General features: G+C 36.5%; 1 long non-coding RNA gene across 3 annotated transcripts in view; it reads left to right on the top strand.

The window, feature by feature from the left end:
- The window catches only part of LOC130856563 (uncharacterized), an 82259-nt gene that overhangs the window by 46544 nt on the left and 8012 nt on the right, over positions 1–27703 (top strand). For all 3 annotated transcript variants that reach the window (XR_009054620.1, XR_009054619.1, XR_009054621.1), the window contains one exon: positions 14489–14590. This is a non-coding gene — a long non-coding RNA (uncharacterized LOC130856563). The remainder of the gene's footprint in view (positions 1–14488; positions 14591–27703) is intronic.

Here is a 27703-nt window from a genome sequence, read left to right as displayed (position 1 = left end):
GCACCAGGCCCAGGATCTGCTGGACCCTGACTTCACCCACCAGTGAGCCAGAACTAGCCCTGGGATCCCCCAGCGCCCCACAGTCAGCCACCTCATGACTTGGCCCCACCAACCAGCAGGCAGCAGCCTCAACACAAGGCAGAGCCTGGCAACAAACTGGACCATGAATGAGTCATGCCTACCAGACTACCCACAGTAATCAGCCTGCCACAACAGAAGGACCCACACAGCCCACACTGGGGACACCACTAGAGAATATATTTCTGGTGACCAGAGGGCAGTACACTGTTGGAATGCACAGTATGTCTCCTACAAAAGGCCACTTTTCCAAGCTTGGGAAATGAAGCCTACCCACCAGGTACATAGAAATAAAGACAGCAAGTTAGGCAAAATGAAGAAACAGAGGAACATGTTCCAAAGGAATAAGATAAAATTCTAAAAGAAGGAAGAAGTGAAGTGGAGATAGGCAATCCACCCAAGAAAATGTTCAAGGTAATGGTAATAAAGATGATCAAAGGACTTGGGGAAAGAATGAATGAACAGAGTAAGAAGTTAGAAGTTTTCAACAAAGAGTTAGAAAATATAAAGACAACCAAACAGAGACAAAGAATACAATAACAGAAATAAAAAATACACTAGAACAAATCAATATTAGACTAAGTGATACAGAGGAATGGATAAGGGAGCTGGAAAAGTAGTGGAAATCACTGAAGCTGAACATAAAAAAGGAAAAAGGAATAAAAAGAAATGAGGACAGTTTAAGAGACCTCTGGGACAGCATCAAGCATATATACAGTAAAGTAATAAATCAACCACAGACAAAGCTAGTAAATTAAAGATGATACAGATGGCAGATATACCATGTCCATGGATAGGAAGACTTAATATTGTTAAAATGACCATACTACCCAAAGCAATATACAGATTCAATGCAATCTCTATCAAAATACCAAGGGCATTTTTGACAGAACTAGAACAAGTAATTTTTAAGTTTGTATGGAAACACAAAAGACCCCAAATAGCCAAAACAGTCTTAAGAAAGAAGAACAGACAACCTACTGAACTGGAGAAGATATTTGTAAATGATATGACCAATAAGGTACTTATATCCAAACTATATAAACAGTTTGTACAAGTCAATATATATATTAAAAAAAAGATTTAAAAACATGGGCAGGACCTGACTAGACATTTTCCCAAAGAAGACATAGAGATGGCCAAAAAGCACATGAAAAGATTCTCAACATTATTAATCATTAGAGAAATGCAAATCAAAACCACAGTAAGGTATCAGTTCATACCTGTCAGAATTGCTATTATCAAAAAGATCACAAATAACAAATGTTGTCAAAGATGTGGATAAAAAGGAACCCTTGCACACTGTTGGAAGGAATGTAAATTGGTGCAGCCACTGTGGAAAACATGGAGGTTCCTTAAGAAACTTAAAATAGAATTACAGTATGATCCAATAATTCCACTTCTGGGTATATATGTGAAGAAAATGAAAAAACTAATTTGAAAAGATACATAAACCCCAGTGTTCCTAGAAGCATTCTTTGCAATAGCCAATATGGAAGCAACTTAAGTGTTTATTATTAGATGAATGGGTAAAAAATACTACTCAGCCATAAAAAAAGAATGAAATTTTGCCAATTGCAACAACATGGATGGGACTGGACGATCGTATGTTTAGTGAAAAAGTCAGACAAAGACAAATACTGTATGGTATCACTTATATGTGGAATCTAAAAAATAAAAGAAACTAGTGAATATAACAAAAAAGAAGCAGACACGCAGATATAGAGAACAAACCAGTGGTTACAAGTGGGGAGAGGGGAAGGGGTGGGTAAGATAGGGATACGGGATTAAGAAATACAAACTGCTATGTATAAAATACATTAGCCACAAGGATATATTGTACAGCATAGGAAATGTAGCCAATATTTTATAACTATAAATGGAGTGTAATCTATAAAAATTTTGAATCATTATGTTGTGCACCTGGAACACATAATATTGTAAGTCAACTATACCTCAGTAAAAATAAATAAAGCAAGTGTTGTCTCAGAATGAAGGAACTACAAATAAGGGAAGTTCAGTAGAAAGCAAAGTGTGCAATTCCCATGATTAAAACAAAAAAATCTGGTTAGCAGACATTTGGTCCAGCTCAAAACTTCCAGGTTCTTTTAGCATGGACCAAATATATTATGGACATTTTGGGCAGGACCAAATGTCCTGCAAGGAGAAACAGTCTGCTAACCAGATGGAAGAGACATTCAGGAAAAAAAAATGTCCAAGTAAATGCATACCAAATGAGATGATATTGTTTAGTACAATTACTGTGTGGAGAAGGATTTGAAATGATCTCAGATATAAGATATGAAGGAAGAATTAGAGAGTTATGGCTAATGTGGTTTATAATATAATTTTTGAATGATTATTTTGTTCATTCATTCAATAAACATTTAATTGAAGGACTACTTTGTCCCAGACATCAATCAAAATGTGGGGGATGTAACAGCAGACAAATAGCAAAAAAAGAGAATGTCTCATGGTTTTAATTCTAGCAGGGAGAGATGTACAATAAAAACATGTAACGAAAATATCGGTACATTAGATGATGGAGAATATGGAGAGAAATAAAGTAGAAGAAGAAGATAGGGAGTATTGGAAAGGTGATTCTAATATAAATAAGATGTTTAGGGAAGGCTTCAGAGAGAACACTTGTGAGCAAACCTGAATAAAAAAAGAAAGCTAGCTGTGCAGATATTTGGGAAAACTTACTAGGTAAAAGATTAGTAAGTGCAAAAGTCCTGAAACAGAAGTTTGATATCTTAGAGGACAAGAAAGGAGTCTGGGCTAACTGAGGTGGAATGAACTTGGAAAAGATAAATGGGAGATGAAGCTATCAGGAAAATGAAAGACAAATCCAGTAGAGGCCTGGGGAAAAATTGGATAAGGAGCAGGTTTGCTACCCGTTCTCTCCTTTTATCAGGGAACACCTGTGAGGCATAAAAAAGATGAACCAATCAAATATGATTGTAAACCTGCCAATAACAAACCTTCTGGCAAAGCAACTCTGTATTTGCTGGTGGGACAGTCTTTGTTTATAGAATCCTTCAGCGGGATATAACTGATCTATTTAGAATTGCATATGATAAACAAACCAGAATTGATGGATTTTTAGGACATAGTTCTGGGAAAAATGTCATGAACTTGAGAATAAAATAGGGATATTTCATTACCAAAACATAAGCCTTTGAGTAAATATTATCTTATAGCTACTTGTTTTACTTACAGATTTCACATGTTAATCTACAGCAGATCAAATTCTGATGCAGGGCGTTGTATCATAAACCACTCTTTTCTTTGCTTGTCCCTCATGATTACTTTTATCCTTGAAATTATTAATAAAGCTTGGTACTAAGACCTTTTATTCACATGAGTCTGATTTGACAATCTGATTCTTTGTACATTATCTAAGGGACTTATAGCAGACTCTTTCTCTGAAGGAGTAGAGAGACTACTACTCTTTCTCTGAATGAGATGTGATCATTAGACAGTTATAAGCAATGACATAATATAATATGAGTTGAATTTTAAAATGAAGAATAGATTGTAGAGGAGCAAACACAGAAGCAGGAAAAGAATATTGCAGGTGAGAGCCGATAGTGGTTTGGATCAGAGTTACAGCAGTGTGGATGGTGAGGACTGGATACTCTGACATCGAGAGTGACAACACTCAAATCATAGCTCACCAGGAGAATTCTATAGGAACAATTGTTAGGTGAGTCCAGAGAAGCACACAGCTGTAATGGCTAGGTAGTTAAATCACTAAGGTATGAGTGACAATAGATGATATCCCTAAACGTAGCTAATTTAAAAATATGCATAGGGACTTCCCTGGTGGCGCAGTGGTTAAGAATCTACCTGCCAATGCAGGGGACACGGGTTCGAGCCCTGGTCCGGGAAGATCCCATATGCTGCAGAGTAACTAAGCCCATGCGCCACAACTACTGAGCCTGTGCTCTAGAGCCCACATGTCACAACTATTGAGGCTGTGAGCCACAACTACTTAAGCCCTCAGACCTAGAGCCCGAGCTCCACAACAAGAGAAGCCACCGCAATGAGAAATCTGTGCACCTCAACGAAGGGTAGCCCCCAATCACTGCAACTAGAGAAAGCCCGTGCACAGCAACAAAGTTCTAACTCAGCCAATAAATAAATAAATAAATAAGTAAATTTAAAATCAGATAATTTGGAAAAAAAATATGGGTAAATTTTAAAGCTCTGTATTGGCAAAGCTCAAATAGCATAATTGAGCAGCTGATATGAAGGTGAATTTTGATTTTACAGTAGGTTTGCTTTCTCTTTGCTCACTTTATGTGTGTGTGGAGGGATGGCATGGTGTAGGTTGGTTAGCATAAACTTAGAAGAAGAGAAACTGTATTTAAGTGAAGGGAATTTATTTTTATTGCTGAATATTCCATTGTATGGATATACCATAATTTGATTACCCATTCATCTGTTGATAGACATTTATGATACTTAAAATTTTTAACATTATAAATAAAGCTACTATTAACATTCATGTACAAGTTTGTGTGTGTGTTGTGTAGACATATAGTGTTTATATCCCTTTTCAAAATAAGTGTTCTAATCTCCTATGACTCCTTTTCAGTATTGTTTTCACTTAAGATAGGCTTTCATTGTTGGGAGCTGTTTTAGATCAATCTTAGGCTAAAGCTCCTTTTCTCTCTTTTATGTTTTTTTTTTTCTAAGCTGCACTGCCTCTCCATGCAGTGGGAGAGGTTTTACAGATAATTTGAAAGTTGATGTTCTCTTTCTCTTAGTTATGCTGTGGATGTGGGTATTGCTTCATTTCTTCTTCCCCTCCTCCTCCTCCTCCCTCTCCTCCTTCCCCTCCTCCTCCTCCTCCTTCTCCTTCTTCTTCATGTTTTTAAGGGCTTGTTGGAAGATTTGAATTAAATGGTCAGCATAACTTTGGCTACCAGCTATAAAGATGTAAAGAAGAAAAGTGTGACAGGCAGAATAATGCTTCTTCAAAGATATGAGGTCCTAATCTTTGAAGCCTGTAAATGTTACCTTATAAAGGAAAAGGGTTTTTACATCTGTGATACAATTAATAATTGCATGATGAAGAAATTATTGTGGATTATCTGGGTGGGTCTTATAAGGAGAGGCAGAGGGAAATTTGACACATGCATAGAGGAGAAGGTGATGTGAAGACAAAGCCAAAAGAAATTTCAGGATGTTGGCCTTGAAGACTGGACCAAGGAATGTCACAATCCAAGGAATGGCACAATCCAAGGAATGCCACCAGAAGCTGCAAAAGCGAGGAACAGGTTCTTCCCTTAGAGCCTCCAGAGGGAGTGTGTTCCTGCTGTTACTTTTATTTTGACCCTGTTATACTGATATGGGATATCTGGCCTCCAGAACCATGAAAGAATGCATTTCTGTTATTTTAAGCCACCCAGTTGCAATAATTTGATACAACAACCACAGGAAACTAATACAGAGAAGTTTTTTTTCTTTAACTTTTACTATGGGTTGAAGATAGTAACGTCTAACTATAAAGCAAAAAAGGAAGACTTAAAACATAACTTCAGATGCAGCTCCGCTAAAAGGCCAATAGACATGTCCATTCACAGGGCAATTTATTATCAGCAGTTTTCCTCTTTAGTCTATAGGTTGACATTATGTTACTGGGATCCTCTTCTACCCAACAGTAGAAGATCAACGTGTATTTGAAGGATGTTAAATGGGTTGGTGCTCTTTCAGTATATTCTCTGACTTCTGTTCCTGCTGCTCAACATTACCTCACTGATTATACAAACTGCACCCCCCCAAAAAAACCCAAGTTTGCATGATAGTAATCTCTTCACAGACATACTATTTTACCAGTGAAGTGAGCTATCGTCATTATCATGTGGAACGATGGATTTATTAATCTAAAGAAGCCATACTTGGATTACTTTACTGACTCAGGTCTTCTTCAAGTAAATGAATAATGATACAGTACATTTTTAGGCTTAATAAATCAGCCTCCACTAGGATAAAATAAAGAGTCTATTTCAAAGACAAATTTTAGTTCCCACTCTTAGAATCAATAAGAAATCAGGAATATTCTAGTCTATCTCCAGAACAGCCTGGTGCCATTGTTAGAAGTATCTAACTGCTTCTTTTCTTTCTTGAACTTTCTCATAATATAATTAGTACTTAAGGAAAATAGAATAAACAAATTTGACTGGAGCAAAAGCATAGAGTCGTGTGTGTGTGTGTGTGTGTGTGTAATTTCAATTTATTGATGTTTTCAATTAGGAAGAAAATCCCAAAAACATAATGAAAGTAAACAAATTGTAGTTAACATGCAAGCAATTGGGGGCTTCCTAGATGGCGCAGTGGTTGAGAATCCGCCTGGCAACGCAGGGGACGCGGGTTCGATCCCTGCTCCAGGAACATCCTACATGCCACGGAGCAGCTAAGCCTGTGCGCCACAACTATTGAGCCTGCGCTTTGAGCCACAGCTGTTGAGCCCATGTGCTGCAACTACTGAAGCCCACGCGCCTAGAGCCTGTGCTCCACAAGAGAAGCCACGGCAATGAGGGGCCCGTGCACCACAATGAAGAGTGGCCCCACTCACTGCAACTAAAAAGAAAGCCTGCGCACAGCAAAAAAAAAAAAAGACCCAACACAGCCAATAAAATAAATAAAATTTATATTTAAAAAAATGCAAGCAATTGATCATTAGTTCCAAATTACTTTAAATATATGGGGAAACGTAATCATCTAGTATTTAAAAATAATTTCCCGGTAGATAGCATTTTAAGTATATCATTTGATTATCATGAAAACTCTCCAAAGGATACAGGACTGTTCATAGGACAGTAATTTCATAGATCAAAAAAATTAAACTCAGAGTAGCTTGGCCTCAGATCACAGAGTGGTGTAGCTCCCTTAATATCTACATGTCTGATATTCTTTGTACTTATCTTTTTGTGACAGGTTAAATTTAGCCATACTAACACTATGAACTCACTTGAGAAGAGAGAAAATAATTCTAAAATAATTCAAAATAAGTACCAGTGCATTGACTAATGTGTGAAAATTATCAATAATTTTTAAATTGGGCTAAAACTACCAATTTGGAAAATCTACAGCTTTCAAATTTTAACATAGTTTCTGAATATTTGATACTGTAAAAAATTATTCAGTGTGAACTCATTTTAATAAGAGCTCGTGTGTCTAATCACAACAATTAGTAGAAGTAGTATTATCTTTATTAATATTATAAAGCAATACATTTTATGAAATTATTTTTTCTAGGTCTAATGGCTTTGCTATAAACTAAGTATTCACTTACTTTTTTTCATCTTTTCTCACAAAATAAGTTAAATTCAAAATATAGACTTAAAAAATGGACACTAAGTTTTGGTAACCCTTGAGAATCTGCAGAAAATTTTTCTGTTTCTTCTTTGCTTAGCAAACCCAGAAAACCATTATGAGCATTGTCTAGTGTGATTTACATCCGTACTGCAGTGCAGTGACTTAAACTGTTAATTGAAGTTTCTCTTCCTGAGCTATAGAATACTGGAAAGATGTCTTTTGCTGATTGTATTGTGTAATGAAGAGTTGCTCTTGAATGCAACAGTACACGTTTTACTCCTTGGCGTTTCTCCTATTTATTTCTTTAGCATTTCTAAACAAGTAGGAAAGAATATCATAGCAGCTATTGTATGCATAAATGAGATATATGTTCTGTGTTTTCTTGATGCCAACAATGGAAAAGTTTATTCATTTAGTTTCTTTTTTTGTTTCATTTTTGTTTTGAGGAAATAAACTGTGTTCTGGCATGAAATCAAATGAATCTATATCTTCACTGAATATGAGATTATTCATCCTCTTATTTATTCAGTAAATCGCTTATTTCCAATATTTTATTCAATTACCAGTCAGTGATTGCCTACAAGTACCAAGCAGCCTTCAAAGTGCTAGAAATATAAATGAACAACTTACAGTCCCAATTCTCAGGAGACTGAGTTTGTTATGAAAGGCAGATAAAGGGATCTAATTCTGTCACATAGAGTGCCATGTCAGAGGCATGTTTCATTTGATAAGAGGACACTGAGCAGAAGCTTCCAACTTAACCTGAGTGTTTCAGGAAAAGTCTCTCGGAGGTAATGTTTGACAGTTCCGTAATGGTATTGATTTTGACATCAACACCACCTGATGCTTATTTTATAGGCGATTTCATTTCATGAAATTCTTCCATAAACAAAGAGCGGATATCCTTTGAATTCTATTTTAGGAGAATTTTTTTTCTTGCCCTATGTTCAGGCTTTAGGATGATATGTGAGAAATGAGAATTGAGACGTAGAGTTACTAACAGAGTGAATTCCTATGTACCTGTGTTCCCAGATAGGCTTTACAAGTGAAGATAGGAAAGGGGCCCATGTAAGTGACTATATAGTTCCAGCTATTTTTCAATTATAAGGTAAATATATCTTATACACATGGTCAATGAAAAAGGTAGCTCAGTAATGACAGTGTTCATCATAAAATATCATCATATTTAAACCCCCAAAGCACTGCCAAATAATTGATTTTAGAAACTGAAATCTAACGCTTGAATTAAACATTACAATTTGGAAAGTTCACACCAATTATTGTCCTTGGCTTCTAGGTAAAAATAGATACATTTCAGTATTCTGTATAGATCTTTTTATTTGTCCTTGGTTACAGTGTTCTGGTGCCCTCAATGACCATTCTGTACATGCATTTTACAGCACCTTGTTCAATATCTTTGTTCATTTCTTCTACAGAAGATAGAGGAAATTGGGTATGAACCATCTCACCTTTCTACTATCCATGCAGACAGACATTAATGCTGGAGCTCCCTACTTCCTTTCCTCCAGTCTCTGATGATAATGTTTACTTCATGTCCTATTCAAGTTAACCCACCACCGATTTGGATGTTGATTCCACTCCCTCTCCTACTCCTGGGACTTTGCTATGTCAGTTTTCTCCTCTTCCTGCAGAATCTTTAAGCTCTTTTTTTTCTCTTCTGACTTTTTCCCGTTAGCATAGGAACCATCTTTTTCATCCCAACAAAAATCAACAATAAAAATCACTTAACCCTAAATACATACCTCTGGCTAAGATCCAGGTTTTTGTTTTTATCCTTTTCCATTACATCATCAAAAAGTTGTCTACTTTTTGCAGTTTCTGTTTGCTTACTGCTGGTCATTCTTAACCACCGCCCACCCCCACCCCCCGCCCCCCAATATGGCTAACGTCCCTGTTGATTGTCATTTTGCCAAACTCAATATTATGAAAATGAAACTGTCTCTTGTATTAGGCACCTCTGATCATTCTCTCCATTAATTCTGTTTTCTGTCCTTGAAACTTTACTTACTTTGTTTCCAAGACAACTTTGCATTAAACATAAACACTACTGTAGTAGACTCTCAACTCTTCTTTAATTTTTAAGGCCCATACGTGTCATCTCCTGAGCTACAGAAGTAATCTGAAATGCAAACCTTACCAAATCACTCCCTTGATTAAATCAATCAGAGACATCCCATTACCTAAAGAGTAAAATGGTAATACCTTAAAAAGGTAAAAGTCAAGTCCCTCTAGATTTGACCTTGACTCTTTCTCCAGCTTTAGCTCCTTGCTTTGTTGGTTTTTTTTTTTATATTTCTGACTCCTAACTTTTGGTGCTCCAAGAATTTCATCCTTTATTTACTATTTTCCTTAGTCAGCCACTCTCCTGAATAACCTTATCTATTCTTACAGTATTTACCTTTTTGTTATTCACCTCATAATTACCTAAAATTCACCATATCAAAACTGAAATGATCCTTTTCCATCTAAATATGATCATTGTGGGTTCATTTTTTTCACTTATTTAAGTTATGTAAGGTAATTCACTGTTAAACACCTAATTAAATGCAATAAAGTTCATAACAGGTCACTAGTGAAGCTTTGCTTCTTGGAGTCATTCAGGGATGCAGTCTCCTTCTATCAAGTGCTGGGGTCTTGGAATATTTTCTCAGAAACCTATGCACCCAAAAGAGTGAGAGAAATAACAGCAAGATTGCAAAAGGTTTAGATGAGCCAGGACTAGAAGTAGTAAATAGCAATTCTAACTATAGTCCACTGGTCAGTACCAAGTCATAAGGCCACCTGAACTGTAATAAGGACTGTAAAATGTAGTCAGTCCATAAGCCTAGGAGGAAAAGTAAAGGGGTGTGCTAAACACACAGCATCGTCTCTGCCGTAATGGCTGCCTGCCAATTTTTCTTTTTTCTCCTTCACTTCTTGAATAAATTTCAAGCCTGCTACCACCTCTGTCTTTACCCAACTAAACCCATTCTCATGGGTCTGACCTCATAATTTCTCAGAAGAACCACTGCAATAGATTTTAACCTCCCTTCTGGTTTAACCCTTCCTGTCTGTCATCTACACAGCTGCAGGAATAATCAAGTAAAATGAAAATTTTACCTATAAAATTCCCCTGATTAAATCCCCTTAATAACTTCCCATTATATTCAAGGTAGAAATATCATAGAATAGAAAAATAAGGTCTTTCTGACTTGGAATCTGCCTATTTCACCAGCTTCAACTCTGGATACTCACTGACTTTTACTTTACACTTGGCCAAGAGTGAAACATTTCTGGTACCCTGAACACTCCATTCACTGTCACTGTTTGCAGATGACATGATACTATAAATAGAAAACCCTAAAGATGCTATTAGAGTTAATCAAAGAATTTGGTAAAGTAGCAGGATACAAAATTAATGTACAGTGTCTTTGCTCATTCTATTTTCTAATCTGGAACACCTTTCACCTTCCTATTCCATAACCCCTCAGGATGAATTAGCTGTCTCTCATCAAAACATGCATAATCTCTCATTCCTTTGTCAATCAATAATTTGCTTGATTATACACAAACATCTGTGCAAGTGCCTAAATAATTCATTAAACTATGAGGTCCTTGAGAACTGGGGCTGGTGTCTTCCTTTTCATTCCCAGATATAGCAGATACTTGACTAACAGTAATCATCTATAAATATGTCTCAAATGAGTAAACTGCTTATCTTGAAGTAACAGAGACTTACCTTGAAACTCAGTTCATTTTCCTGTATCTGTTGAACCCTACTTATGTCTTGCCACTCACTTGCATAAGACTAGTTCCAGACCTTCCCTAGTCTACTGATTGGAGTTTGGTTTTGTATAGCCAGATGATGTGGGATAATAATTACCACTCTATTAAATTTTCCAGTCTTGTACCCTGCTCATATGATTGGATATCCTGGCACTACATAAGCATAGGACACTTGGGCAATATATTATAAGCCTGGGGAAGCCCGTCAACCTTTCTGGAATTGGTCCCTCAAACCAAAGCAGTTTCTTTTAGCTCGTAATTATCTTGAACAACAGATTCCTGCTTATAACCCCGGCTACCACTTTATGCTTATTCAAGTAACCAATGATGTCTCACAACCAAGGCTGTTTCATATTCTAACAATAGACACTTAAAAGATGTGCATTTCTACCACACAGTGGGATCAAGAGTGTAAACATGATAATAGTACAAACAATACAAAGCAATTCAATTGGAGAAACAGAAGAATGTGGGCAGCAATCTAAGTGGAATTTCCTTTTCTTCTCTGAATTCTAAAATCATTGGCACCAATTGTGAATTGTATCTTACAAAGAAGCCAAAATTGAGTGGAAAGTGCTCTCCACTCAATCTTCCTCCATTAAGTATTGGTCTTATTTCAAAATGGTAGAGCCAAGGCTGCTTCTTCCAGTACCTTGATTGATAGCGTTCAAATTATGATTCAGGACCAAGTATATTAGTAGTACTTGTGCCTCACAAAGAGTACATACATTTTCATTAATTAATGCCGTTGAATTAAGTTGAATTATTGGGAAAAAGGAACATAAGTACAGGGCTTAATATGTCCATATGTTTATAAATACTGTTTAGAGGTTAAGTAGCTAAAACTCTTGAATTTGAAGTACATTTGATACCTTTTCTGATATGTAAAGGGCCAACAAAAATTATTAAAATATCTAAATTTAGGAATATTTTAGGAAAATATTATTAATTTTATGATTCACTTTTAAAGGAATGTTTATACAGTTCATTTGAGGTATTTTTCATAATAGACAACAAACCAAAACAAAAGAATGTGTATATATGTACATATATATATGATATATGATATTATATAGATATATGATATTATATAGATATTTGATATATAATACCTATATTACTTTATATATGTCTTTGGAGAATTGAAAAGTATATTTTCTTAATCCTTTTTGATTATTTAAGAGTATATATAGATATAAAAATTACACTTTTTCAAATTATGAATTTAATAATTCAATATCTGTTAAGATATAATAAATAAGTCTACACTTGGGCAAACTAATAGTATGTGCTTCATATCAAAGGCGAACAAATCCATTTCCCAGGCTGTGCATCATACTTTTGTCAGTCCTGCTACAGATTCTAACATTGGCCATTCATCTTCTGTCAATTATTTTCATAAATACCATCTCTTCCGGAATGTATAAACAAATCATTTAAAACCAAAATAGCCCAAGATTCATTAATTCTGTCTTGTACATTATAAACTACTAAAGATAAATAATCATTCTTGAATTAACTCAGAAAAATAGAATATAAGAAAAAGCATACTGTTTGATCCTACAGGACAAAGAGCTTACTTAATGGTAACTCCAGGTGTTAGGAAATAATTTCTCAATGTCAGTGTTTTTAAATCTCAAATTCCCCTAAGAGTTAAGAAGATGTTCCATCATGTCTATTTTTGTACTCTCTAAACACACACACACAGACGGACACACACACACAAACACACTCACACACACACAAACACACACACACACAAACACATCCTAAATTATCTGACAGTTGGTCAGAACTTAGAAAACATATACTCATGCAAATTGTTCTAGACTGCCCAACACAAGATAATTTTATCCATACAACAGCTAAACAAGAATGAGTTGAGAACCATAGAGCCACTTTGAAGGTGGAAGCAGTGCTGAACCTCCAGAGATTTTATCCTGAAGAGGAGGGAAGGAGGATGGGGAGGACCCAGAGTATCTGGCTGCTTCTGTAACAAAGAGAAGGAATAGTTTCAAAAAAAGGAAGTATCAAAAAATTGTGAACATTATTATTATTTTTATAGACCTTAAATTCTTACCTATAAGCCTTCATAAAATTCTTCAGAGTATAGTCCAGGTGTCATCTCCTTTGTCAAAGTTTCCTAAATCTCCCAGCCTGAGTGTGAATTGACATTGATCTTCTGTGTATTTCTATAACAATAATATTTTATGAACATGCCCCTTTAGAAAACATCACTTTATTGAATTAAAATTCTATGAAATTTGCCTTCATAGATTCTGGGATTCTTGAGGGCAGGAACTGTGCCTTTTTCACTGTTGTATCCCCTCCACTCATGCCACCACCACTATTCCAGTTTGTAGCACCACGACAGATGCTAAATGAATGACTGAGACACAATCAGAGGACATTAAATGTATGTCGGGCTGAGTAGTTTAATCATGGACTGTGAATAATGGGAAGCCAAAAAAACAGGTGTTGCAAATTCAGATTCCTAGTAGGTTCCTAAGAAGGTGACAAAAATATGACAAATTTTTAAAAAGAAATTTTTTTCTAGTAATAAAAATGCTGCAAGATAAACTATAAGGTTGATGATAGACCTCAATCAATAGTTAGTCCCAGTATCACGGACACAAGAGGGAATAATGTGTACTGTGGGGATGCATTCCCTGGCCCAAGAATATGTCTCTCTCATTTCCAACCTATCATGGCAACAAGGAAATCTGGGTTCAGTATTGCTAGTACCAATTTATAAGAAAAGCCAGAAATTAAGTATTTATATTTATTATTATATGACATATCACAGTATTAACATGTTGGCTTTTTTTTTTTTAAAGATATAGTGTGAGCCAAACCAAAGACACTCAGTGAATGTGGAACAGAGACCAGCAGAGTTTTAAAGCCTTCTAAGTGCTCTTTGCAGGACTGACAAATCTCAATAAGTTCTTAAGGAAGTTTAGTTTCATGCCAGGCTGTCTCAAGAGTCCAGGCTAACACATAAGCATATTCAGATCCGGTTCCCAGGGTACTGAGTCCAGAAGCATGGTGATAATAGCTTATATAAAATAGTTTTATAATCTTCTGCTTTGTTTCCTATATTTGACCCTCCTGATTGAGCACAGCAACGGCACAGCCACGTCAGTTTAGATATTAGGATCTCTACATTTCACATGCTATTGTCCCTTCCTCTTTTCTTTTATCTCTGGTATTGAGTTACTATTTCCTACTACATTTCCCATAATTCTTCAGTATGTTCATTATACCCAGGCAGCTCTTTTTTTTTGAACCTCCCTAGATTCTGACGAGCCACGGAAATACCTGATTTCAAAGAGATGCTCGCACTCTGTACTGATGCCATCTAGGAGTATAAATGCCTAATGTCACACTGCTGAGAAAGGTAAGAAAAATCATTACAGGTCTTTGTATCTTCTAATATTTTAACATTTTTTTTGAAGAGACAGAAATGTTTTATTTTTCAACCAATATCTTAGTTACTTATTTTTCTTACATCTGTGCAAATCAAAATGCAATAAAATTTTTGAACGATAGAACCGGAATGTGGACACAAAATGTGACCCAATAAGATTGCAAGGAATATTTAAGGAAGTCTTCCATAAGTCTGACAATGACTCTGATTCCAACAGCATGGATTTGAATATAAATTTTGCACAAATAAATGAACTACTAAGAAAAAAAATAAGCTATCCTGCCTGATTGATATGCCATTATAGCAATGCAAAAACAGATAAATTCATTTAAGTTAGGCTAGAGGCTTAATTTTTTCACAGCTATCATCAGAAACATATTAAATAGTTTCTATTCTCAAATCATTTCATGATATGATTTTTTTTCTCAAATTTTTCAAATAGAGAATCAACATTTAAGACAAAAATAAGCCCCAAAATATATAAAGAAAATTTGAATTGGCTAAAGCAAAATTTAATTACTCTGGTAGTAATAGGATTTTTTTAAACTAAATATGAGTATAATTGGATAATCCTATTTTCCATCTAGTGGAAATCGTGGTTCTGTATTAAATATATGCATTTGAAGAATATGTTTGATTGTTTACTGCCTGGGATTTATATAAAACTGACATATTACAATATGCCATGTGTGTGGTTAACCCAGTTGCAAATCCTTAAACCATTATTTAGTAATTAGCAGTGTTCTTATAAAAAGAATGAGATACATGCATCATTTATTTTGAATACAGCTTTGCATAATTGGGATAATATGCAATCTGATCTATTAAGATACTAATTAAATTCAAAAAACTTAATATGTACCAGAATGTTGTACTCTGAAATTGCATAATTGTCCGTTGTGTGGTCATTTCCTTCACTGTGCCTTCCTCCAAAGCATGTGAGAGTAATCCATATGTTACATTCAGGGAGAACGGAATATTAAGAAACACTGAGAACCACAAAGAACTCTTCAGTTGGTCAAAAGTGTTATACTTCTCCAGGAAAGTAGAAAATTCTAGTTTGTGTTCTACCTCCTTTCCAAGCCCCTACTCTGTGCCTTTGAAGATGTGTATACTTAATAAAATGGCCCCAAACAGACAAAGAAAAAGGGGAGCAGTTTAAGTGCCTAAATTATTGAAAATTAGAAATTTTAAATAAAGTATTTCTGAAAAACCAAGAGGTGGTTTTTCCAACTTCTAATTAAGGAATCTGTCTTCATGAAGATTCACATCCCTGGCAAGAGATCGAAGTCATATGTTATTCTTCTTCAGTTTAGCTTCAGTGTGCTATCAGATGAAATCTTATCACTGTATTCAGAATTTATCACTTTATTCTGCTCAAGAAGTTAGCACTGTCTACAATATCAAATCCAACCTCAAACATTTCTCAAGGCCTTCACATACTAGCCCTTGCTGCTTTTAAAATAGTAAGGATGATGTGAAAAAAAATAAAAGCTAATATTTTCCCTAGGTATTATGCTAGAAATATGCCACATTATCTCATTTAATTCACAGAGGTTAAAAAATACATGTATGAGCAAACTCAGGCTGTGAGAGGTAACCTAAACTTGGTTTGTGTCCTACTTCTTTTGTTCCGAAGTTGAGTCAAATCTGAGGTTATGTGATTCAGAAGCACTGTTCTTAACCTTCCACTATGCTCCAAACTTCACAATATTCAAACATGCCTCAAAACCTCCTCTGTACTCAGTCTAAAGGAACCAGACCAGACTCTTCCACATACTTAGTATTGACTTATTCTTTTCTCTGTGCCTTAGTTCATGCTGTTTCCTCTCTTAACGTGTGTGCTTTGTCACTTAGCCAAATATCCCTCCTCTTTCAAGGCATGAGTCACATGCCTCCTCCTCCAACACAGCTCTTCCACCTCAAATGCATACCTCAGCTCTCATTCGTATTGCCATAGTGCCTAGTATAGAGATACAAAGGTGATTATCCCTCAATAAATATATTTTCTGAAAGCATTAATAGCAGAGGCATAAATAATCTATTATAAAACAAAGAAAGTTGTCGTGCACTTTTGATTCCTTGTTATAAAAGGATCTGCTGCCAGACATATTTCCTGCGCCAGATTTTCCATCATCAACAAAATTTTCAGAAAGATCTTCATTCACTTTCTGACTGCCCCTGGCCTGTGTCCAATTTTTCTTTTTCTTTTTTTTTTCTTTTTCATAGCTTCCAAATTTAATTTTAAATTCAAATGCTGCTGCTGAATACAAGCAGTATAGAGCCAGAGAAGGAATTTTCCTAGCAGAGAAATGGGATCCATTTTAATTTAGACGCAAATAAGGGAAGTATTTTGAGGTTGCACCCATTATCAGGAATGGTCAGCTCCATTCTTCTGTGGTTTCTTCACCCTAGTGTTTCTGCTCCCTTTACCCTTAGACTCAAGTCAATTTACACTCTTGGGGCAAGTCCTGGCTTGCCTGTGATAATAAAGGAGAGCTCTTCTTGACAATGTGGTGAACTCCCTAAAGCTCCAGCCAATTTTATTGCATGTTATTCTGGTTAATCTTTACCAAAATTCTAACCTCACAATGCTCAAAGCTCTTTTTGTCTCTCTGGTGTATTATTGGCAGGGCATGGATGTCTGCAAAATCATCAGGCTAGTGACGGGAAGTAGGGGCGGCTCTGGACCCTAGGCTGGCCTGACCAATAGGCATGGTTGCCACTTCTTTAAGCCAGGCAACATTAGGCATATAGGTATCATTTCAAGGATAATAATTTAGACTTGTGATGTAATTGTACTTACAGAAATTGTACTTCTCTGGAGCCAGACCGCTTACGGTCAAGTTCTAATTTTGACACTTGTAAGCTGTGTGTGTCATTTTGTCAACCTTGGACAACTTACTTGGCCTCTGAATAGCTCAGTTTTTTCAATTGTAAAACAGGGATGATGACAGGTCCTACCTCACAGTGTGTTTGTGAGGATTAAAAAAGAGTTAATATATGTCAAGCACATGGAGCAATGATAACACTCAACAGTGTTGGCTATTATTGTTTAATATTTCTTCAGTAAGTCAATAAGTAAAAATAATAAATTTATTGTATAGTAAAGTTTTTTTTTTACCTATCTCTTTCCTCCTCAAGACTAAAAACTCCTGGAAGGCATAGAGTAGTTATTAATCATCTTTGTATACCCCCAGCATTTTCCAGGAGGATGATGCATTGCATGAACAGAATGACCATTTGTTTTTTGTTTGTTTGTGGTTTAAGAACTTTTATTGAGATACAATTGACATACAATAAACTACATATGTTTAAAGTATACAATTTGATATTTTTTTTCTTACTAGTATATATGGCAATCCCAGTCTCCCAATTCATCCCACACCAACCCTCCCCCTGCCACTTTGTGTCCATACGTTTGTTCTCTACATCTGTGTCTCTATTTCTGCCTTGCAAACCGGTTGGTCCATACCGTTTTTCTATATTCTGCATAGATGTGGTAATATATGATATTTGTTTTTCTCTTTCTGACTCACTTCACTCTGTATGACAGTCTCTAGGTCCATCCACGTCTCTGCAAATGTCCCAATTTCATTCCTTTTTACAGCTCAGTAATATTCCATTGTATATATGTACCACATCTTCTTCTTCTTTATCCATTAATCTGTTGATGGACATTTAGGTTGCTTCCATATCCTGGCTATTGTAAATAGTGCTGCAATGAACATTGGAGAGCATGTGCTTTTTTGAATTATGGTTTTCCCTGGGTATATGCCCACTAGTGGGATTGCTGGGATCATATGGTAGTTCTATTTTCAGTTTTTCAAGGAACCTCCATACTGTTTTCCATAGTGGCTATATCAATTTACATTCCCACCAACAGTGCAAGAGGGTTCCCTTTTCTCCACACCCTCTCCAGCATTTACTGTTTGTAGATTTTCTGATGATGCCCATTCTAACCAGTGTGAGGTGATACCTCATTCACTTTTATTCATTGAAAAAAATACTGAGTTGTAGTTCTGATTTGCATTTCTCTAATAATTAGTGATGTTGGGCAGCTCTTCATGTGCCTCTTGGCCATCTGTATGTCTCCTTTGGAGAAAGGCCTATTTAGGTCTTCTGCCCATTTTTTGATTGGGATGTTTGTTTTTTTGGTATTGAGTTGCATGAAATATCTATATATTTTGGAGATTAATCCTTTATCTGTTGATTCATTTGCAAATATTTTCTCCTATTCTGAGTGTTGTCTTTTCGTCTTGCTTATACTTTCCTTTGCTGTGCAAAAGTTTTGAAGTTTCATTAGGTCCCACTCATTTATTTTTGTTTTTATTTCCATTACACTAGAAGGTGGGTCAAAAAAGATCTTGTTGTGATTTATGTCAAAGAGTATTTTTCCTATGTTTTCCTCTAAGAATTTTATAGTGTCTGGCCTTACATTTACATCTTTAATCCATTTTGAGTTTATTTTTGTGTATGGTGTTAGGGAGTGTTCTAATTTCATTCTTTTCCATGTAGCTGTCTGGTTTTCCCAGCACCACTTATTGAAGAGGCTGCCTTTTCTCCATTGTATATCCTTGCCTCCATTGTCATAGATTAATTGACTATAGTTTATCTCTGGGCTTTCTATCCTGTTCCATTGATCTGTATTTCTGTTTTTGTGCCAGTACCATACTGTCTTGATCACTGTAGCCTTGTAGTATAGCCTGAAATCAAGAAGCCTGATTCCACCAACTCCATCTTTCCTTTTCAAGATTGCTTTGGCTATCCGGGGTCTTTTGTGTCTCCATACAAATTTTAAGATTTTTCGTTCTAGTTCTGTAAAAAATGCCATGAGTAACTTGATAGGGATTGTACTGAATCTGTAGATTGCTTTGGGTAGTATAGTCATTTTCACAATGTTGATTCTTCCAATCCAAGAACATGGTATGTCCCTTCATCTGTTTGTGTCATCTTTGATTTCTTTCATGAGTGTCTTATAGTTTTCTGAGTACAGGTCGTTTACCTCTTTAGTTAGGTTTATTCCTAGGTATTTTATTCTTTTTGTTGCAATGGTGAATGGGATTGTTTCCTTAATTTCTCTTTCTGATCTTTCATTGTTAGTGTATAGAAATGCAAGAGATTTCTGTGTATTAATTTTGTATCCTGCAGCTTTACCAGATTCATTGATTAGTTCAAGTAGTATTCTTGTGGCATCTTCAGGATTTTCTATGTATACTATCATGTCATCTGCAAACTCATGGCATGCTTAGGATTTTCTATTTTCTTTTTTTTTTTTTACATTTTTATTCAATTTATTTTTTTTAAGAACTTTTATTGAGATACGGTTAACAGAAAATAAACTGCATATATTTAGAGTGTACACTTTGGTATTTTTTTCTTATTAGTAATGTATATATGGCAATAACAATCTCCCAATTCATTCCCCCCAACCCTCCCCGCTTTCCCCACTTGATGTCCATATGTTTGTTCTCTACATCTGTGTCTCTGTTTCTGCCTTGCAAATCAATTGATTTGTAACATTTTTCTATATTCTGCATATGTCTGTTAATATACGATATTTGTTTTTCTCTTTCTGCCTCACTTCACTCTGTATGACAGTCTCTATGTCCACCCATGTCTCTACAAATGTCCCAGTTTCATTCCTTTTTTCAGTTGAGTAATATTCCATTGTATATAGGTACCAAGGATTTTCTATGTATAGTATCATGTCATCTGCAAACAGTGACAGTTTTACTTCTTCTTTTCCAATTTGGATTCCTTTTATTTCTTTTTGTTCTCTGATTTCTGTGGTGTCCATTGTAGCTTCTCCTGTTTCATTTCTAATTTTATTGATTTCAGTCCTCTCCCTCTTTTTCTTGATGAGTCTTGCTAAAGGTTTATCAATTTTGTTTATCTTCTCAAAGTACCAGCTTTTAGTTTTATTGATATTTGCTATTGTTTTCTTTGTTTATATTTCATTTATTTCTGCTCTGATCTTTATGATTTCTTTCTGGCTACTAACTTTGGGTTTTGTTTGCTCCTCTTTCTCTAGTTTCTTTAGGTGTAACATTAGATTGTTTATTTGGGATGTTTCTTGTTTCTTGAGGTAGGACTGTATTGCTATAAACTTCCCTCTTAGAGCTGCCTTTGCTGCATCCCATAGAGTTTGGATCATTGTGTTTTCATTGTCATTTGTCTGTAGGTATTTTTTTATTTCCTTTTTGATTTCTTCAGTGATCTGTTGGTTATTTAGTAGCGTATTGTTTAGCCTCCTTGTGTTTGTGTTTTTTACAGTTTTTTCCCAGTAATTGATTTCTAATCTCATAGTGTTGTGGTTGGAAAAGATGCTTGAAATGATTTCAATTTTCTTAAATTTGCCAAGGCTTGATTTGTGACCCAAAATGAGATCTATCCTGGAGAATGTTCCATGTGCACTTGAGAAGACCGTGTAATCTGCTGTTTTTGGATGTAATGTTGTATAGATATCTATTAAATCTAGCTGGCTTATTGTGTCATTTAAAGCTTGTGTTTCCTTATTAATTTTTTTTGTGGATAATTTGTCCATTGGTGCAAGTGGGGTGTTAAAGCCCCCCACTATTATTGTGTTACTGTCGATTTCCTCTTTTATACTTGTTAGTGTTTGCCTTGTATTGGGTGCTTATATATTTATAAGTGTTATCTCCTCTTCTTAGATGGATCCCTTGATCATTATGTAGTGTCCTTTCTTGTCTCTTGCAACATTTTTTATTTTATAGTCTATTTTATCTGATATGAGTATTGCTCCTCCAGCTTTCTTTTGATTTCCATTTGCATAGAATATCTTTTTCCATCCCCTCACTTTCAGTCTGTATGTGTCCCTAGGTCTGAAGTGGGCCTCTTGTAGACAGCATATATATGGGTCTTGTTTTTGTATCCATTCAACCACTCTATGTCTTTTGGTTGGAGCATTTAGTCCATTTACATTTGAGGTAATTGTCGAGATGTATGTTCCTATTACCATTTTCTTAATTGTTTTGATTTTGTTTTTGTAGGTCCTTTTCTTCTCTTGTGTTTCCCAGTTAGAGAAGTTCCTTTAGCATTTGTTGTAGTGCTGGTTTGGTGGTGCTGAATTCTCTTAGCTTTTGCTTGTCGGTAAAGCTTTCGATTTCTCTGTTGAATCTGAATGAGATCCTTGCTGGGTAGAGTAGTCTTGGTTGTAGGTTCTTCCCTTTCATCACTTGAAATATATGGTGCCACTCCCTTCTGACTTGCAGAGTTTCTGCTGAGAAATCAGCTGTTAACCTAATGGGAGTTCCCTTGTATGTTATTTGTCATTGTTCCCTTGTTGCCTTTAATAACTTTTCTTTGTCTTTAATTCTTGTCAATTTGACTACTATGTGTCTTGGCATGTTTCTCCTTGGGTTTATCCTGCCTGGGACTCTCTGTGCTTCCTGGACTTGGGTAGCTATTTCCTTTCCCATGTTAGGGAATTTTTCAACTATAATCTCTTCTAATATTTTCTTGGGCCCTTTATCTCTCTTCTCCTTCGGGGAACCATGTAATGCTAATGTTGGTGCATTTAATGTTGTCCCAGAGGTCTCTTAAGCTGTCTTCATTTCTTTTCATTCTTTTTTCTTCATGCTTTTCCGCCTCAATGATTTTCACCATTCTCTCTTCTAGGTCACTTATTTGTTCTTCTGCCTCAGTTAATCTGCTGTTGGTTCCTTCTAGTGTATTTTTCATTTCAGTTATTGTATTGCTTATCTCTGTTTGTTTGTTCTGTAATCTTCTAGGTCTTTGTTAAACTTACCTCGCATCTTTTCAGTCTTTGCATCCCATCTTTTTTCAAAGTCCTGGATCATCTTCACTATCATTATTGTGAATTCTTTTTCTGGAAGGTTGCCTATCTCCTCTTCATTTAGTTGTTTTTCTGGTGTTTTATCTTGTCCCTTCATCTGGTACAAAGTCTTTTGCCTTTTCATTTTCTCTATCTATCTGTGGCTGTGGTTTTCAAATAATTAGAATATACTGTTGGTAGGTTTGTCCCCTTCAGTGTTGAAGTCACACGCATAGTAATGGGAGTAGTTAAAGTGCAGAGGAAAATTGTGAATCAGGTGTCAACGTTCTCAGGAGAGAAAAAAGTATGAACCCAAAGCATAAGAAGACATTTATATGTAGACTGGTTTAGACTGCTGGCACAAGCTGCATATAAAGAGTTTTCCATGAAGAAGTTAGATTGTTGGTGATACTTGGGGAAATAGAGGAATTGCAACAGTACTTATAGTATTTGATGTATGAGGTATTCTTTTAAGATGTCATCCTACTTTTTATCTCTTCTTAAATGTCCTAAAGTAATTTTCAAGGCAGAGCTCTTGGTTTCCTCCATTTCTTCCCACCAAAATATATACAATTAACAGCAACAATGTTATTTGCCAAACTGTATCCCCTAAACATTCATATATTGAAGTCCTAACCCATGGTACCTCAGAATGTAATTGTATTTGAAGGCAGGGTCTTAAAGGGATAATTAAGTTAAAATGATCATTAAGGTTGACTCTAATCCAGTATGACTGATGTCCTTAAAAGGAAATCTGGACATAGGTACAGTAGGAAGATTATGTGAAAATATAGGGAAAAGATAATCATCAGCAAGCCAAGGAGAAATGATTGAGAAGAAACCAACCGTACTGACACCTTGGTCTCAGATTTCTAGCCTCTGGAACTGTGAGAAATACATTTCTATTGTTTAATTCATCCAGTCTGTGGTACTTCATCAAGGCTGCCCTAGTGAACTAATACAAACTCCAAAACCAATCTGTTCTTCCTCTAGTCTTTGTCATTTCAGTAAATGGTATGATCGTCTTTGCAGCTGTTGAAGTAAAAAACCAAGGAGCAATTTTTTAAAAATTTTCCTTTACTCTTGCTGCTTGTACCTACATCTAATCCATTAGCGAACTCTTTTAACTCTACCTTAGAATATATCCCAATTCAATTAAGTGGACTCTACATCCCTGCCTTAAGCCACTGTCATCTCTCTCTGTCTGCCTCTTCAACTACTCTTATATTATTATAGTCTGAAACCTTGCTACTGCCACATCGATTTTTTCCTTCCTTCACATATACTAGATTCATTTTCAAGTTTTTACTGGTTCACTAGTTATTTCTTCTGCCTACAATTATCTTTGCCCTCCTCCCCCCAGCTCTCTATATTATTCACCTTTCTGGTCATTTGGGTCTCAGCTAAATGTATTCTCAATGAGAGCTTTTATAATCTCTCAGCCCAATAGCTCTGTCTCATAGTGTTGCTTTATCTTCATATATCTATTATTATCTGATATTTGTGTGTATATTATTTGGTCAGTATAGAATGTTGATTGGGATTTATTGCTATTCTAGAATTGGCAACTTGCTCTCATAGTTGAAAATAAGAGATATTAAATTCCCTGTATTATTTTTCTTTGTTAAAGAAATTTTTTGAATCTATAACTAGAGGCAGACAATTCTTTTTAAAGTTTATTCAAAGGCAATAAAACTGGCCCTACTCTCAATACCACAATATACAAACATCCCATAAAAAATATATAAAGATGACTAGGGAACAGACAGGGAAGTGTTTTCCTCACCCCTTTCCCAAAGCCAAATATGATAAAGTGTAGAAACTGAGGGTGTCTGCAAGAAGGAGGTATTAGTATTCCATTCCCCACTGTATGTCGACTCAGGCTATAGTGACAATGTGCCTACCTAAAGATGAGGAAAGTGACTTGGCAAAAGGAAAGGAAGGACAGCATCAGACCCACCTGCAATCTTACTAATTGTTGAGGCAAGTATATGGATATTTCTTTTGAGCAGACACCCCATGTTGTAGGCGGACTTTAGTCATTTTGATGGCATCCAAACTGGTGATAGCAGCAGTGAGTGGCTGTGGAGTGTATCAGTAGCGGTGGGAGCTGAGGCAATGAAAGAGGTAGCATTAGAAATATATTTTCCCAAATTATTGGGTTCTATGGTCAGAGACCTCAGGATTTTATGTGAAAATCTCATACCATACCCTGACAAGAAAGGCAGAATTTGGATACTGCCATATGAAAGGCACCAACTGCCAAGCAATACCTGTCAGAAAAGTGACAATAAACAAACACAAGTTGGGAAAAGAGACACTTGCCTTTTTGCCCCTCACTCCTTCCTGCTCCCAAGAATTTAATGAGCTGTTACCTATAGAAGGAAAGGAGAACTGTAATGATCTGAATAAAATATAATGCTGGAGTTTTAAATTGGAAAAAGCTAATGTTTAATAAACAATATTTACCAGGGAAATATGGAATCTTCCCAAGAAAGGATTAAGTTACAAAAAATGAATTCAACAGAAATCAGATAGGAGAAAAAATTCATATTTTTATATCATAGATTTGACATTCTTAATACACTAGTTACAGCTTATTAGTTTAATGTGTATGATCCATGTACCCTTGTGTTACCTCTGTATCCACAATGCTTACAACAGAATCTGCATGAAATAGAGTATAGATGACTATGGGACTTTGCCTTTTGGGTGGTAGTTGAGAATAATGTAATGAAAAGAACAGAGGAAGAAGCTAGATTTGATGTTATAGGCATATTCAGACTGAAAATCAAGTATTCAGACACCTGGTATGATTATACAGCAGTCCACTCCAAGTTCCAAAAGATGTTTTTCAGAGAAGTTCTCCTGGCCTAGGGTTTTTAGCATAAAAACTTGAATAATTGACTAGCACTGAAAATGCTTCTTTCCGTGGAATCAACAGCTACACCTATTGGTTTAGAGGCCTCAGACTTCAATGCTAAAAATTGGATTGTGATCAGAAACAAATGACCCTGAAGACAACTCTGATCAGGTGGTTGGAGGGAAAGTTCTGTAGTACCAAGGAGCTCCCTCCTCAGAATAATCGACAATGAAGCTTTCTGAGAAAGGACCAACCAAGATGCTGTATAAAATATACAGCTCAAATGAGACGTGAGGCAGTAATAAGTGTATATTATCATTTTGGTGCCTCCTTTACCTTCCATACTGGCCTTGAGCTGCATGCAATGTGAACTGATTTCTCCTGTGTGGAAATGTGAGGGGAAAGAAGATAAGGGCAGATTGATAAAGTAGTGATAAAGACTGAGGGTCACCTCAAGGGAGTAGGACATCAGGAGAACCCTCACAAGTGCTTACAGGATCCAGTGACCATTCATCTGCTGTATAGACTATTCACCTACTGTGTAGACCATTCACCTGCAGTGTAGACTGTTCACCTGCTGTGTAGGGCTACCCATGGCCAATCATGGTTACCAGAGGCAACACCAACAACCAACAGAAAACTATACCAATGGCCAGTTAAGCAAAGAGGTACCTGCCTCTCCCCTCCTCTTTCCCCACACTGATTTTCCTCAGATTCTTCTGTTCTCACACAGAAATGTTTCTGACTAGTGAAAACAAAGAGGAGATGGGAAGAATCAAGATGGCGAAGTAGGAGAACGTGAGCTCACTCCCTCTTGCAAGAGCACCAGAATTACAACTAACTGCTGAACAACCATTGACAGAAAGACACTGGAACTTACCAAAATACCACCCCACATCCAGAAACAAAGGAGAAGCCACAGTGAGACCGTAGGAGGGGCGCAATCGTGTTAAAATCAAACCCTGTTAATGCTGGGTGGGTGACTCACAAGCTGGAGAACAGTTATACCGCAGAAGTCCTCAGGGTTCTGAACTCCATGTCAGGCTTCCTAACCTGGGGGTTCAGCAATGGGAGGAGGAAACCCCAGAGAATCAGACTTTGAAAGCCAGTGGGATTTGATTGCAGGACCTCCACAGGACTGGGGGAAATGGAGACTCCACTCTTGGAGGGCACACAAAAAAGTGTGCTCACCAGGACCCAGGGGAAAGGAGCAGTGACCCCATAGGAGACTGAACCAGACCTACCTGCTGGTGTTGGAGGGTTGCCTGCAGAGGTGGGGGGCAGCTGTGGCTCACCAAGGAGACAGGGGCACTGGCAGCAGGGGTTCTGAGAAGTGCTCATTGGCATGAGCCCTTCCAGAGTCCACCATTAGCTCCACCAAAGAGCCTGTAAGCTCCAGTGCTGGGTCACCTCAGGCCAAAAGACCACCAGGGTGGGAACACAGCCCCATCCATTGGCAGACAAGCAGATTAAAGTGTCACTGAGCTCCACCCACCAAATCAGATTAAAGTTTTACTGAGCTCTGTACACCCAGCCCAACCCACCATCAGTCTCCCCCATCAGGAAGCACCCATGCGCCTCCTAGACAGCTTCCTCCACAAGAGGGCAGACAGCAGAATCAGGCAGTGTCAGTAGAATTTCATCTTGTGGAACTGAAAATCACAGCCACAGAAAGAAAGAGAATATGAAAAGGCAAAAGACTGTACCAGATGAAGGCACAAGATAAAGCACCAGAAAAACAACTAAATGAAGAGGAGATAGGCACTCTTCCAGAAAAAGAATTCAAAATAATGATAGTGAAGATGATCCAGGACTTTGAAAAAAGATTGGATGCAAAGATCAAAAAGTTGCAAGAAAAGTTTACCAAACACCTAGAAGAATTAAAGAACAAACAAACAGAGATATGCAACACAATAACTGAAATGAAAAATACACTAGAAGGAAACCACTAGCAGATTAACTGAGGCAGAAGGGTAAATAAGTGAGCTGGAAGACAAAATGGTGATAATCACTGTTGCAGAAAAGAATAAGGAAAAAAGAATGAAAGAACTAACGACAGCCTAAGAGACCTCTGGGACAACATTAAATACACCAACATTCACATTATAGGGGTCCCAGAAGGAGAAGAGAGAGAGAAAGGACCTGAGAAAATACTGGAAGAGATTATAGTTGAAAACTTCACTAACATGGGAAAGGAAATAGCTACCCAAGTCCAGGAAGCACAGAGAGTCCCAGGCAGGATAAACCTAAGGAGAAACACACCAAGGCATATAGTAGTCAAGCTGACAAAAATTAAAGACAGAGAAAAGTTATTAAAAGCAACAAGGGAAAAATGACAAATAACATACAAGGGAACTCCCATCAGGTTAACAACTGATTTCTCAGCAGAAGCTCTGCAAGCCAGAAGGGAGTGGCACCATAT

This window comes from Hippopotamus amphibius, chromosome 7 (genome assembly GCF_030028045.1).
Source record: "Hippopotamus amphibius kiboko isolate mHipAmp2 chromosome 7, mHipAmp2.hap2, whole genome shotgun sequence".
NCBI classification, from domain to species: domain Eukaryota; kingdom Metazoa; phylum Chordata; class Mammalia; order Artiodactyla; family Hippopotamidae; genus Hippopotamus; species Hippopotamus amphibius.
Note: the sequence above shows the minus strand (reverse complement) of the source record. Positions and strands in the feature narration are given on the sequence as shown.